General features: G+C 43.5%; 1 protein-coding gene across 18 annotated transcripts in view; it reads left to right on the forward strand.

The window, feature by feature from the left end:
• Positions 1–409: 409 nt before the first annotated feature.
• The window catches only part of tmem269 (transmembrane protein 269), a 149,706-nt gene continuing 136,377 nt past the window's right edge, over positions 410–13,738 (forward strand). For 12 of the 18 annotated variants that reach the window (XM_069919134.1, XM_069919133.1, XM_069919141.1 and 9 more), the window contains exon 1: positions 413–573. The gene's annotated coding sequence lies outside the window, so the exon portion shown is untranslated. Of the gene's footprint in view, positions 574–628; positions 1,172–13,738 lie in introns of those variants that run through there. The other 6 variants (XM_069919135.1, XM_069919132.1, XM_069919143.1 and 3 more) reach the window with 3 other exon arrangements.

Genomic DNA, 13,738 nt, shown 5'->3' on the forward strand with positions numbered 1-13,738 from the left:
TCCCTGATGGGAGCAGCTGGAAGGATGCAGAGTGCAGGGTGGAAGGGGTCCTCAATGATTCGGACAGCAATCACACTGATGGGGGAAGAAGGAGGCCCCGGTGATCCTCACGGACCCTAGGATTGACCGCTGGCCCATTTCTCCACAGGTAGAAGGCAGTTTGCTGCTAGCCACCTGGCAGGGAGGACCCCCTCCTCGCTCTCACACCACGTGCATGCACACCTGCAGAGACCAGGTGAGGGCTCACCTTCATGGGGAGGGGGGGAGAGAGACTCCATTATACCGAGCATGGGCACGACGGGCCGCACGGCCCAGTCGAGATGAGTTGCAACGCTCATCCCACGGGGCGTCGGCGGGAACCCCGCTGCGCCGGACACTCCCGCTTCCCGCCCTGCCGCGCGCATGCGCGCTCAGCCTCCGCGCCCGGCACGCACCCCTCCCCCTCCAGGGCGCGTCTCCAGCACGTGCGCGCACTTGGCGCGTGGCCGGCAGCTCGGGGAGCGCGGTGGCCGGCGGCTCGTTCGTCCTGTGACCCCACCCGCAACGGCTCGGACGCGTATCTTTCGTGCCTGGGTAAGTCACCCCGCGCTGGCGGCCGGTTGGGGGGGGGGAAACGTGCCGGCTTTGTGACGCGCCTCCAGCCGAGATGGTGGGCCTGCTGCCCGCGGCGGGGGGCGCGGGGCCCGGGGCCCGGGGTCCGGGGTCGCCTTCCCCAGCTGTTATTCAGCCACCAGACCCCCATCCATCCCCCCCCCCCCCCCCCCGACCGTCCGCCTGCATCCGTGGACGGACCCCCGTCCATTCCCTCCCCCCCGTCCGTCCAACCCCCCCCCCCCCACACGTCCATCATCCCCCCCCCCCACACGTCCATCATCCCCCCCCCGCCATCCAGGAGGCCGGAGCAGCATCCGAATGGGCACCCATCCCCCTGGATGCCGAGTTCCTGCTGCTGCAGGCGGTGGGGGCTTCGCTTCGGTCCCGTCTGCTCTCGGCTCGATTCGGAGCAGGGCCGGCGGCTTCCACACAAATCCAGGATTCGCAGTGTGGGGGTCCGAGCTCGACCAGGGGGCTGCTTTCGGGGGGCGTCGGGCTGGCTCAAGGGCTCACGTTGTGACGCCTTTTCTGCCGATGAGATACTTGCTGGTGGTTTTCCGCCGTTTCCATGGCCCAGGTGAGGGGCCCTCATGTGTCGTGAATGGTAGAATCTGGGGGGGGGGGTTATAGGGGGACTGGGGGGTAATTATAGGGGGACAAGGGGGGGAAGTATTGGGGGACAAGGAGGGGGGAAGTATTGGGGGACAAGGAGGGGGGAAGTATAGGGGACAAGGGGGGGAGTATAGGGGATAAGGGGGGGGGAGTATAGGGGAACAAGGGGGGAGTATAGGGGATGAGGAGGGGGGAGTATAGGGGACGAGGAGGGGGGATGTAAAGGGGACGAGGAGGGGGGAGTATAGGGGTCGAGGAGGGGGGAGTATAGGGGACGAGGAGGGGGGAGTATAGGGGACGAGGAGGGGGGAGTATAGGGGACGAGGAGGGGATTATAGGGGACGAGGAGAGGGATGTATAGGGGACGAGGAGGAGGGAGTATAGGGGACGAGGAGAGGGATGTATAGGGGACGAGGAGAGGGATGTATAGGGGACGAGGAGGAGGGAGTATAGGGGACGAGGAGGGGGGAGTATAGGGGACGAGGAGGGGGGAGTATAGGGGACGAGGAGGGGGGATGTAAAGGGGACGAGGAGGGGGGAGTATAGGGGACGAGGAGGGGGGAGTATAGGGGATGAGGAGGGGATTATAGGGGACGAGGAGAGGGATGTATAGGGGACGAGGAGGAGGGAGTATAGGGGACGAGGAGAGGGATGTATAGGGGACGAGGAGAGGGATGTATAGGGGACGAGGAGGAGGGAGTATAGGGGACGAGGAGGGGGGAGTATAGGGGACGAGGAGGGGGGAGTATAGGGGACGAGGAGGGGGGAGTATAGGGGACGAGGAGGGGGGAGTATAGGGGACGAGGAGGGGGGAGTATAGGGGACGAGGAGGGGGGATGTATAGGGGACGAGGAGGGGGATGTATAGGGGACGAGGAGGGGGGAGTATAGGGGACGAGGAGGGGGGAGTATAGGGGACGAGGAGGGGGGAAGTATAGGGGACGAGGAAGGGGAAGTATAGGAGACGAGGAGGGGGGGAGTATAGAGGAGCAAGGCGGGAGAAATATCTTCACTTATAGGGTGGAATGGTCTTCCAGCCAAAGTGGCAGATGCACGGTCCGATTTTAATATTTAAAGTTGGATTGGTGTATAGATGAGAGAGGTATGGAAGGTTATGGGCTGGGTGTGGGTCAATGGACTAGGTGGGAGTAGGTGTTCGGCATGGACTAGAAGGGCGGAACTGGCCTGTTTCTGTGCAGTAATTGTTAATATGGTAAGATGGTAGGATTAGTGTGGAGTGCTGGATAGCCATTGCATATTTCTGAAAATGTCACTATAATCCTCACAAATTACAATCTGCTATTGTTTAGTTGCCTGCACTTCCCAGTAAGAAGGTTATAAATTCAAGACACAATGTTATAAGATCAGGAAGATCTGCACTCTGAGGGGGCCATATTTCAAAGTTTAAACTTCAAGACCTGTCCAAAATGGCAAATTTAAAAAGATATCATTGAGGGGGCCATTTTGGAATCCATTACAAAGGAAGTGCTAGGAAACTAATAGGATTCGAGAGTAAACATGGATTCCTGCTGCTGCAGGCGGTGGGGGCTTCGCTGGACAAATCTCTGGAATAGAGAGGGTGTCAAGCAGTAAAGAACCAGACCCTTCAATCTAATGAAGCATCTGTGTGTTACCAGTTCTACACTTATTACACATTACCTATATTCCTCTAATTTCCCCATAATCACTCACATGCACACTCGGGACAATTTACATTGACCACTTAACTGACTGACCTACTTAATTTTGGGGATTAGGAGGAAAGCAGAGCACCTGAAGAAAACCCACATGATCTCAGGGAGAACATACAAAACTCCAGGAGTGAATTTGGGATGCTGGCTCTATGAGGCTGCAGCTCTGCCAACTGCTATTCTTATTGGAATCTTAGAATCATTTGAGGTTGAAACTAGTAAAAGTAGATGGGGACAATCCAGCCGATTTGGGTTTTTTGGAAGCCTTCTAATAAATTATGAAACAAAATTATACTAACGAGGATTGGTTAGTAGACAGAAAACATTAGGTTTAACATTTTTCGGTGGGGTGGCCATGATCAGTGGGCTGCATTATAGATGGGTCTTAGATGCAATATAACTGAGGTTGTTGATGATCTTAGCTCAATGGCATATTGTTAATTGCTCCCAGTCCATTCATCAGATCCTGTCAGAGATTGAATTTCTTGATTATCCTCATTCCTTTTCACAACAGTTAAGAAACTTACCGAGTTATGGTCACTATTCCAAATTAGCCTGCCTGCAGGAGGATCCACTTGCCAAGCTTCAATTCCTAGAATGAGATTTAGTACTATCAAATCCTGAGTAGAACTATTGACTTTCTACCATAAAAAGCTCTACTGGATGCACTTTAAAATTGTAATCCCATTTGTTTATGTCACACTGAGCTTCCAGATAATATTAGGTAAGTTGAAATCATCTACTGTTGCAACCCCCTTGCAGCTCTTTGGGATTTGCCTATATCCACCACCACTACCCCCATCCCCAATCATGCCAGGAATTTCTAGATCCAAGAACAATATTGTTCCCTTTAATTATGTCTCAATGATTGCAACAATATATACTTGTACATGCTGTTGAATACGCTATGGTCATCTGTTTTACTAATCTGGGTTCTTGCATTCTAATCGAAGCAATTTAGACTTAGAATCCTGGATACCTCTGGAATCTAATTCTGTTAAAAAAAAATTCTCTAATTTCTCTTCTTGGATCCTCACTTTCCATATATCTAAATAAATTAATACTTTGAGAAAACATTTTGGTTTAATGAGATTTTCTCTCTCCTGTCCTATTTTTTCTAATTATTTCTTTGAACCTTCCATGATTGAGGTGTTATAAATCCTTAGGACCCCAAAACCCAGCAGCAATAGTTATGCACCATGACAAAGGGTTAGTTAAACAAAAGTTGCTTTTAATCATCTTTGATCATGAAAATAGAATCAAACTTTGTAACTTATCTCTATTGACTCACTTAACCTACTTAACCCCCTTCTAATTCTAAGTGCACATGTGTGTAATGTGTGTGTAAATTCAGCCAAGTTCTTTGGTTCGCAGTTCAATCTCACTGGTCGCAGGCAATTCTTGTACTGTGGACAGAAGTTAACATTAATAAAGTTCACCAGGCTTTGGTGCTTAACAGGTAAATGGTTACCACTCAGAAAGGTTTTTGTGGGTTTTCAGAGAGAGAGTTTATCTGGTTCCAGGACATCCACAACTGATTCCTTTTTAATCAGCCACTCCAATGTCTTGCTGACAAAACTTTCCCCTTTCAGGGTTATCCAGATGATAACCTCTTTCTTTCAGGTCACCACAGAGTTCCTTTCTGTTTCACCCATTCCGAGGGAAACACCGGACAGTCAGTGTTCTCCTTTGACCAGGCCGTCCTCCAAAGCTTGCCAGCTTGTCCCTCTGGAACTGATGTCTCTCTCTCTCTCTCTCTCCCCCTTCTGTCTGACTGCAAAGATCACATGATCTTCCAGACAGCAAGTTTTGTTCTCCAGACAAAGCTGGTACTGTCTTACTACATTTGTTTCCTTTTTCAAATGACAGTCTGAGTACTCTTGCAAAAGCTTCTGCAAAAATTCTGTTTTAAAGTGTTTGTGTGTGACCTGCTCAAATAAACCTTTCCCAGTTTATCTCCCAAACACCTGTATATACTCTGTCATAGATGTAACTTTCAAAGAATGTAAAGGTTTGCCTGCACTGCAAACATATCTGTGAATAAAGAATACAGCAAGAACCACAGATCTAGTTTTAAAACAGTTTATTACTTCTACTGTAGTGATGCCGGTGGGAGATAGGAGGCAATATGAAAAGTCAGAGACTCTTCTCTAGTGCTGTAGCCTTCTCAAAGTGCACTAGAAAAGAGTTGTCTTGTATAGTAAATAAGATCAATGCATATTTTAATTAATTGGAAATAGTTTTCACATTTGTTCGTGGGATTGGAGTGTTTTGTAGTTACATTGATCACTCGATGGTGACTCCCAAAGTTTTTAAATACTTATTAGCTTCAATTACTCATTCTACTCCATCACAGTTAATGTCTCTCACAGATGTGGAATGTTTCCCCTTATAGATAAGACAAATTTCACAACTGATTTATATGACAACATGTCTGGGGAAATGAAGTCATCATCACTTCTTTGAAAACAAAACTTAAGTTCAGATACAGTTACAATCCCATAATCTTTTGCATTGTTACGAGCCCAGAGGATCCCAGCAGCAATAGATATTCACCAAGACAAATGGTTACTTAAACAAAAGTTGCTTTTAATTATTTTTAAAGATGAAAACAGAATCACACTTTAAAACTTAACTAACCTAACTTAACCCCCTTTTAATTCTAAGAGCATGTATATAAGTTCTTTGGTTCACAGTCCAATCTCACTTCTCATTCCTCCAAGTTCACTTGGATGCAGGCAATTCTTATACTGTGCACAGAATTTAACATTTATAACGTTCACCAGGCTTTGGTACTTGAAATGTAAATGGTTACCGCTTTTCGGTTTTCAGACAGAAATTTGTTGTAAGCTGCACACCCACAACTGATTTCGTTTTAATCAGCCACTCCAGTGTCTTGCTGATGAAACTTGCCCCATTCAGATTCACCATAGAGTTTCTTTTTGTTTCACTTATTCCAAGTGAAACATTAGATAGCCAGTCCTCTCCTCTTGCATGGACCGCAAGGGCTTTGACCAGGCTGTCTTCCAAATGGGGCTTACCATAAGCTTGCCAGCTTGTCCTGTTCCAGTCCCAGCTGCTGTCTGCTGGCTATAACACTGTAGAATGATCTGTGTGTCTCTCTCTCTGTCTCGCGCGCTCTCTCTCTCTCTCTCTCTCTCTCTCTCTCTTAGGAAAATTGTTTGACTCTCTCTGCTTGCAAAACCACAAGACCCTCTTAGCAAGCTCTACTCCAGACAGAAGACAGCTCCGACAAGATATTTTATCTATTGCCTTCTGTAAACAAAAATCCATTAATGAAATTTCTTGGGCGCTCTCCAAAGCACTTGCAAAAGCTGTGGAGCCAATATGCCTAGCATTAGCAGAGCTCCAGTATTTCAAATAAGATCTGTTTTAAAGTGTTTGTATGTAACCTACTCTAATAAACCTTTCCCAATTTATCTCCCAGAAACATATCTATATATTCTGTTATACTTTCCCCCTTTAAAGGAATATTAAATTGAATTAAAATTCTGTTATAACTAAGCTGTCTTTAAAATTACTAAAGAGATAACAATACACAATATATAATGTTATAATAATGTATATTTTTCTACACACGATCAATTTTAACATCTTGACAAACAATCTGCTGTCACATTATTTGTACCTCTGATATGATTAATTGGCAGATTATATTCTTGTACTATTAAATTCCAGTTTAACTATCTTCTGTTTTTATTCTTCATTCTATTCAAAAACACCAGAGGATTGTGCTCAGTAAATATCACAATTGGTTCATGAGAGGTACCGAGTTATACATCAAAATTCTGCAGAGCAAATATGATAGACAATAATTCTTTTTCAATAGTGGAATAGTTCCTTTGATGAACATTGAATTTTTTTGAAAAGTAGGTAACTGGATGGTCAATTTCATTTAGTTTTTGCAATAAAACTGCACCTGCTGCTCCCTCACTGGCATCCACTGCTAAAGTAAATGGACTGTCGAAATCAGATTTTAACACAGGATAATGGCATAGCATCTCCTTTAAATGTTCCAAAGCTGTCTGACAAACTTTAGTCCGCACAAATTTCTCCCCTTTCTTCAAAAGGTTGGTTAAAGGAAGAGCAACCTCAGTAAAATTTCCTATAATATTCTGCCATTCCTAAAAGCCTTCTCACTGCTTTCTTGCCATTAGGAATATGAAACTCAGAAATTGCATTCACCTTAGCTTGAATAGGTGCAGCTTTGCGATGACCAACTACATGACCCAAGTATGTTACAGCGACTTTTTGCTAAATTAACAGTTAATTTTGCTTTGGTTAATCTTGAAAACAATTTGTCCAATTCCCTTGGATGTTCTTCCCATGTGTCACCGTTTGTGACCAAGTCATCAATATAATTATCTGTATGTATTAACCCTTGGATTACTAAATTAATAATCCTTTGGTATGTTGCAGGGGCATTTTTCATGCCAAAAGGTAACACATTATACTCATGTAAACTGGATGGAGTTAAAATTGCCGAAATATTCTTTCCTCTCTCATTTAGAGGCACACACCAGTAACCCTTCAACAAATCCAACTTAGTAAGAAATTTAGCTATCCCAATTTTATCAATACAGTCATCTATTCTCGGAATAGGATAAGCATCTGTTTTAGTTACTGAATTAACCATCCTGTAATCTGTACAGAACCTAACAGTTCCATCTGGTTTCGGTACCAGAATACAAAGAGAACTCCAATTTGAGTTTGTAGGTGTAATAATATCATTTCTCAACATATATTCCATTTCCCTGATCCATGATTTCTGAATGTTTATTTTATATGGTTATTGTTTTAAAGGACTGGTGTCTCCCACGTCCATATCATGATAAATCACTGATGTCCTTTTTGCCACATCAGGAAACAAATTTGTATATTTCAAAATTATTTTTTTCAACTGCATCTGTTCTGTGACTTAAGATAATTTTCCTCCAAATTTTCCAAAATTGCTGAGTTAGTCAGGTGCATAGGAACCCTGGTTTCTTTAAGGTTACGCTGACAAGATTCTGTTTCCATAAACTTATGATCCATAACTTCCTCAACCCTCTCAACAACTAACACCTCAGATACAGATTGTTCTCCACTATCCTTATCCTCATAATAAGGTTTTGACATATTAATGTGACAAACCTGAGTTTTATTCCTTCTATCTGGAATGTTATCCACATAGTTAACATCATTCAATTTTGATTTAACTACGTACGGTCCAGAAAATCTAGCTCTCAAAGGATTATCATGTGTTGGAAACAAAATCAAATCTTTACTTCCTGTCTTAAAATTCCTCATTTGAGCATTCCTGTCAAATAAACTCTTCATTTTACCCTGAGCCATTTCTAAATTCTCTTTAGCCAAAGTCCACACTTTTTGTAACCTATCTTTAAATTTAGAAATATAGTCCAACAAGTTCAGCTGCACATCTTCATTAACCCACTGTTCTTTTAGCAACATTAAAGGTCCTCTAACCTGATGTTCAAACACATTTTCAAAAGGGCTAAAACCTAATGACTTCTGCACAGCCTCCCTTGCTGCAGATCATAATAAATGAATACCTTTGTCCCAATCTTTTCCATTCTCCAGACAATAAATCCTCATCATATTTTTAAGAGTAGAATGAAATCTTTCCAAAGCTCCCTGTGTTCCAGGATGGTATGCAGATGGAGTGATCTGTTTTATTCCCAACTCATAAATCAACTGCTGAAACAACCCAGACATAAAGTTAGATCCTTGATCACCCTGGATCTTTTTAAGTAATCTAAAAACTGAAAAATCTTTCCAGAGCTGTTTTGGCTTTAATATTCCTTAATGGTATAGCCTCTGGAAATCTCAATGCTGCACACATACTTGTTAATAAGTACTGATTCCCAGACTTAGTTTTAGGCATGGGATCTACACAATCCACAATAACCCTAGTGAAAGATTCTCCAACAACAGGAATAGGTTGCAGTGGAGCTACTGGAGGTCCCTGGTTAGGTATCCCCACAACCTGACAAAAGTGACATGTCCGGCACCAATTTACAACATCCTTCCTCAAACCAGGCCAGAAAAATAGTCTCAAAATCTTATTCATGGTTTTCTGTCCACCAAAATGAGCACCCAAAGGTATACTGTGGGCTAGATTTAACATTTCCTTCCGGTAATTTCTCGGAACAACCACCTGATGAATCACCACCCCCCCCCCCCCCCACCTCTCTTCATTAGCAGGAATATCAAAGAGGTCTCCATTGTCTCATCAGCAATTCACCCATCAAGTAATATCCACAAGCCATCTCTTTAATCTCCTGTTCACTTACTGCTTTGTTCCTTCAGTCAACGAGAACTGTATCTGTTTTCTGTTGTTGAATTAACTTTTTCCCTGACAAAGAGAAATCCTTACTCTCACAATTACCCTGATCTTTCAAAACTATTTCAGAAGCACTGGATCTATCTACTGGATCTTCCTCAGCTTTCATCATTTTCTTAAAGACCTTGTTACAGCACATGCAGGATATATCTCACAATCCTCTTCAACCTTATCCCTACTAGGCTGATTTGTTAATCCCAAAACTGACCCAACTTTATCCTCTGCCAAATCATTCCCAACCTTTCTCCATGTTCTGCACTGTCCCCTATCTGTTCTCCACTGTTCCCCACATTTCCCTGATCTGTTCCCCATCTGCATGACACCCTGCATGGGTAACTTTGAAATTACTCCTACTACAACAGGTCCTTTAACTAATTCTGAATTCAGTGCTATGTTAAGAAGAGATATTGACTCTACCTCACCTCCAACACCTTTAATCAAAGTTGCCTCCTCCGTGTCAGACCTTTGATCCACACTTAAAACACTTTTCAACAACAGTGACTGAGCAGCCCCAGTATCTCTAAGAATTTTAACTGGAACCTGTGATTTTCCCTCCTTTACTGAAACCAAGACCTCTGACACAAAAGGTTTGAAAACACCCATGACACCCTTACCAGGTTTGAAACATCTGCTCTCTTTAAATTCAACTGCCTGAATACATGCTTCTGGTATAACCTTTTTTTGTCTCTTTTTCAATGCTATGACCAGATTTCTAACAAAAATGACATACAAATCCAGAAATTCTGTCCTTTCCCACCTTACCTTCATCTTTTCTCTTAACATTTTCTCCAGACTTAATTTCAGGCTTACTAGTTTCCTCCTGAACAGGCTGACTAATCTGTTCCACATTAACTCTTTGAAAAGGCTCACTATTCTCAAATGTATTTTAGGTGAATTAAGGCAAATTCTTCCGCTGATCTAGCTGTTTGTCGCCATATACCACGTCGCTCTCATCCAGGTATAATTTAATCTAATTTGGAACACACCTTTTAATTTCTTCAATTAATATCAATTCTCTCAATCTGTCAAAATCATTATTTATTCATTTTGAGGCACACCAACATTCAAAACATACAGATTTTTTCAGAGAAAAATCCATATAAGATTGATTTCATGTTTTCTCCAAACTTCTACATTTTTGTCTATATGCTTCTGGAACCAACTCATAAGCTTTCAATACTACTTGTTTAACAGTATCATAATTTGCCACTTGCTCTGTAGTCAAACTAGAGTATGCAATTTGCGTTTTTCCCTTCAATACATTTTGGCGCATAAGAGGCCATTTTTCTTTTGGCCATCTTAAATTTTTTATTTTTCACACCATGAACCATATCAATCAAAATACATACAAACATTTCCCTCTTGAATATACACAGCGGCATTTTCTCCCCTTTTTTCCCCCCTCCCTTCCCTCCCTTCCCTCCCTCCTTTTCACCCCCCTCTAAACCCATTAAACCAGTGGTGTCAAACTCAAATTCACGGAGGGCCAAAATTAAAAACTTGGACTAAGTCGAGGGCCGAACTAAATATTTATTGAAAATTTTCAACAAATTCTGCATGTTTTCTCTTCTTTCAACATATGTAATGTTAAACTTTAGGATATAACTTTAGGAGGATAATGTTACAGGTCAGGAGTAGGTAGCTCAAGTTCACCCTTTGCTTGACCTGAGGGAAACATATTTGGTCCCTGTGGAGATGTAGTCAGCATTCACAGGCTGTGTCCATTTTGGCCTGCATCAGGACTCAGCATTTCCTGCTCACTCCTCAGGCTCTAGGCCTCTATTCACCCTCGACCCACCATCCCACTACCTGACCAGTCCTTTACCCAACCTCTACTCACCCCTCACTCCACTCGCTCTGCCTCTACCCACCCCATCCTATACACGCCCCTCTACTGCCTCTCCCCTCAACCTGTTCCTCCCTCTACCCATCTCACCCTCTAATCACCCCTCCCCTACTCGCCCTGCCCCTCCCCTTTTACCTCTTCCCTATCCACCCCTCCTTCTACTCATCCCTCCCTCTAACTGCCCCTCGCACCACCATAACTTCCCCTGCCCATTACTCCTCACCTACACCCTCTGCCCACCCTTGCTTACCCACCCACTCAGGCCCAGCGCGCTGCCGATCAGCCTTTGTGGAACAGCGGGGGACGTGCGCTGCCTGCCATGTCCGTCGTGCCGACAGGAAATCACAGGCGCTCGCCAATCCGCCGCACCGCTCGACAGGTGGGAGAAGTGACTGGTTGTGCGGGGAGCCTTCCAACTGGCTTGCCTGCTGATGACGTCGCCAGACTTCTCGTGTTACAATTTTGTTTTCCCCGTTCTCAAAGTTTGCACGGTCAACCTGCAACACTCTTGCTCCCTCCGCGTCCCGTGGATCTGATGCCCGGGTGTTGTTAGGATTCCCAGCAGAAGGTTTGTGGAACTTTACCATTCTGGATTCCTTTTTGAGAATATTCTGGCCCTCTTTTAAGGGGGGTGGTTTTAGGGGGGAGGGGATAGTTAGGGGGTGGGGAAGGATGTGCAATGAAGGGGGAGGATGGTGGGGGTGACATTACCAAAAAACAGCATCGGCTCTCGCTGCAGGGCGGGCCACCTCTAATACATTTTTGAAATGATCTTGCGGCCAAATATAATTATATCGCGGGCCAAATTTGGCCCGCGGGCCAGAGTTTGACATGTGTGCATTACACATTCAACATATACAATACAATAAAACCATTAAACAATGTCATCAGACAATGAAAATAAACAAGAAAATTGTATCATCTACTTTTACACACTGGATCAGGTCATTTTGTCTTCTCATTTTATCATTTTAGGGGGTGGAGGTCCGCAGTAGGCCCTCTATTGTGTTCCATGTACTGTTCTCTTTTGGCCATCTTGTGCTCTCAGCAACCTTTTGAAAAAACTGAAAAAATGTATCTATATCTCTGTCATCAAAAGGAGGAACTCAATTTACCTCTCTACTAGAGAGTTGCAGCTTCATTTTTCTTACCTACCTCCATCTCAATTTTTATCTTCTCTAATTAAAGCTGTCTTTCCCTTTCATTCTTTTCCAAATCATATTTTTTTTTGTCTTTCATCATCATTCCCTCCATTTTTCAGCTTCCTCGGCCTCAGAAATCCTGTTTTTCAACCTCTTCTCTTTGTTTTTCAGTATGGTCTGCCTTATATTGTCTCTGTTTCTCAGCCTCCAACACCCTCTGTTTCTCTCTTCCATTTTTCTCTTTCTTCCACCCTCAATTTCTCCAATTCCAATTGTAACTCAAAAGATCTATCCTCTGGAAAATTATCTAAGTCTTTCTTAACATATTTTCCCTCACTTATATAATATTTCACTATAATCCTCTGTATTTGTATTTTCCTCATCCAATGCTTGACTTCATTCAGTTTTAATGCCTTAGAAATAACCAACAGTTCCTCTTTCTGCAGTTTTGCAGGTGAGGTTTGTGACAAAAATGTATCAACATCAATTGCTGCAGCTTCCACACACAAGCTTTAAATTAGCTTGAAAAAACCAATTAACCAATAAATCACAAAAACTCAAATTTTCAATCCGAAATGACAAGTTCCCATAAAATGTTATGAGCCCAGAGGACCCCCAAACCCAGCAGCAATAGAAATTCACCAAGACAAATGATTACTTAAAAAAAAGTTGCTTTTAATTATCTTTAAACGAAAACAGAATTACAATTTAACTAACCTAACTTAACCCCCTTCTAATTCTAAGCGCACTTGTGTGTAATATGTGCGTCAGTTCAGAAAAGTTATTTGGTTCACAGTCCAATCTCACTTCTCATTCCTCCAAGTTCACTGGATGCAGGCAATTCTTATACTGTGCACAGAATTTTAATTTTATAACATTCACCAGGCTTTGAAAGGTAAATGTTTACCACTCAGGAAGTTTTGAGAGAGATATTTGTTGTTCCAGGACATCCTCAAATGATTCCGTTTTAATCAGCCACTCCAGTATCTTGCTGATGAAACTTGCCCCATTCAGCGTTCTTCAGATGATAACCTCTTTCTTTCAGGTCACCACAGAGTTCCTTTTTGGTTTTCTTATTTCAAGTGAAATATTAGACAGTCAGTCCTCTCCTCTTGCATGAACCACAAGAGCTCTGACCAGGCTGTCTTCCAAATGGGATTTTCCACAAGCTTGCCAGCTTGTCCTGTTCCAGCCCCAGCTGCTTTCTGCTGGCTGTAACACTGTAGAATGATCTCTGTCTCTCTAAACTGTTTGACTTCCTGCTTGCAAATCCACAAGACCCTCTTAGAACAGCAAGCTGAACTCCAGACAGAAGGCGGCTCCAACAAGATCTTTCATCTGTTGGCTTTTGTAAACAACAATCCATTAGTGAACTCTCTTGAGCACTCTTCAAAGCTCTTGCAAAAGCTGTGGAGCCGATATGTCTAGCATTTGCAGAGCTCCAGTATTTCAAATAAGATCGTTTTGAGGTATTTGTATGTAACCTATTC

Source organism: Narcine bancroftii, chromosome 2 (genome assembly GCF_036971445.1).
Source record: "Narcine bancroftii isolate sNarBan1 chromosome 2, sNarBan1.hap1, whole genome shotgun sequence".
Taxonomy (NCBI): Eukaryota; Metazoa; Chordata; class Chondrichthyes; order Torpediniformes; family Narcinidae; genus Narcine; species Narcine bancroftii.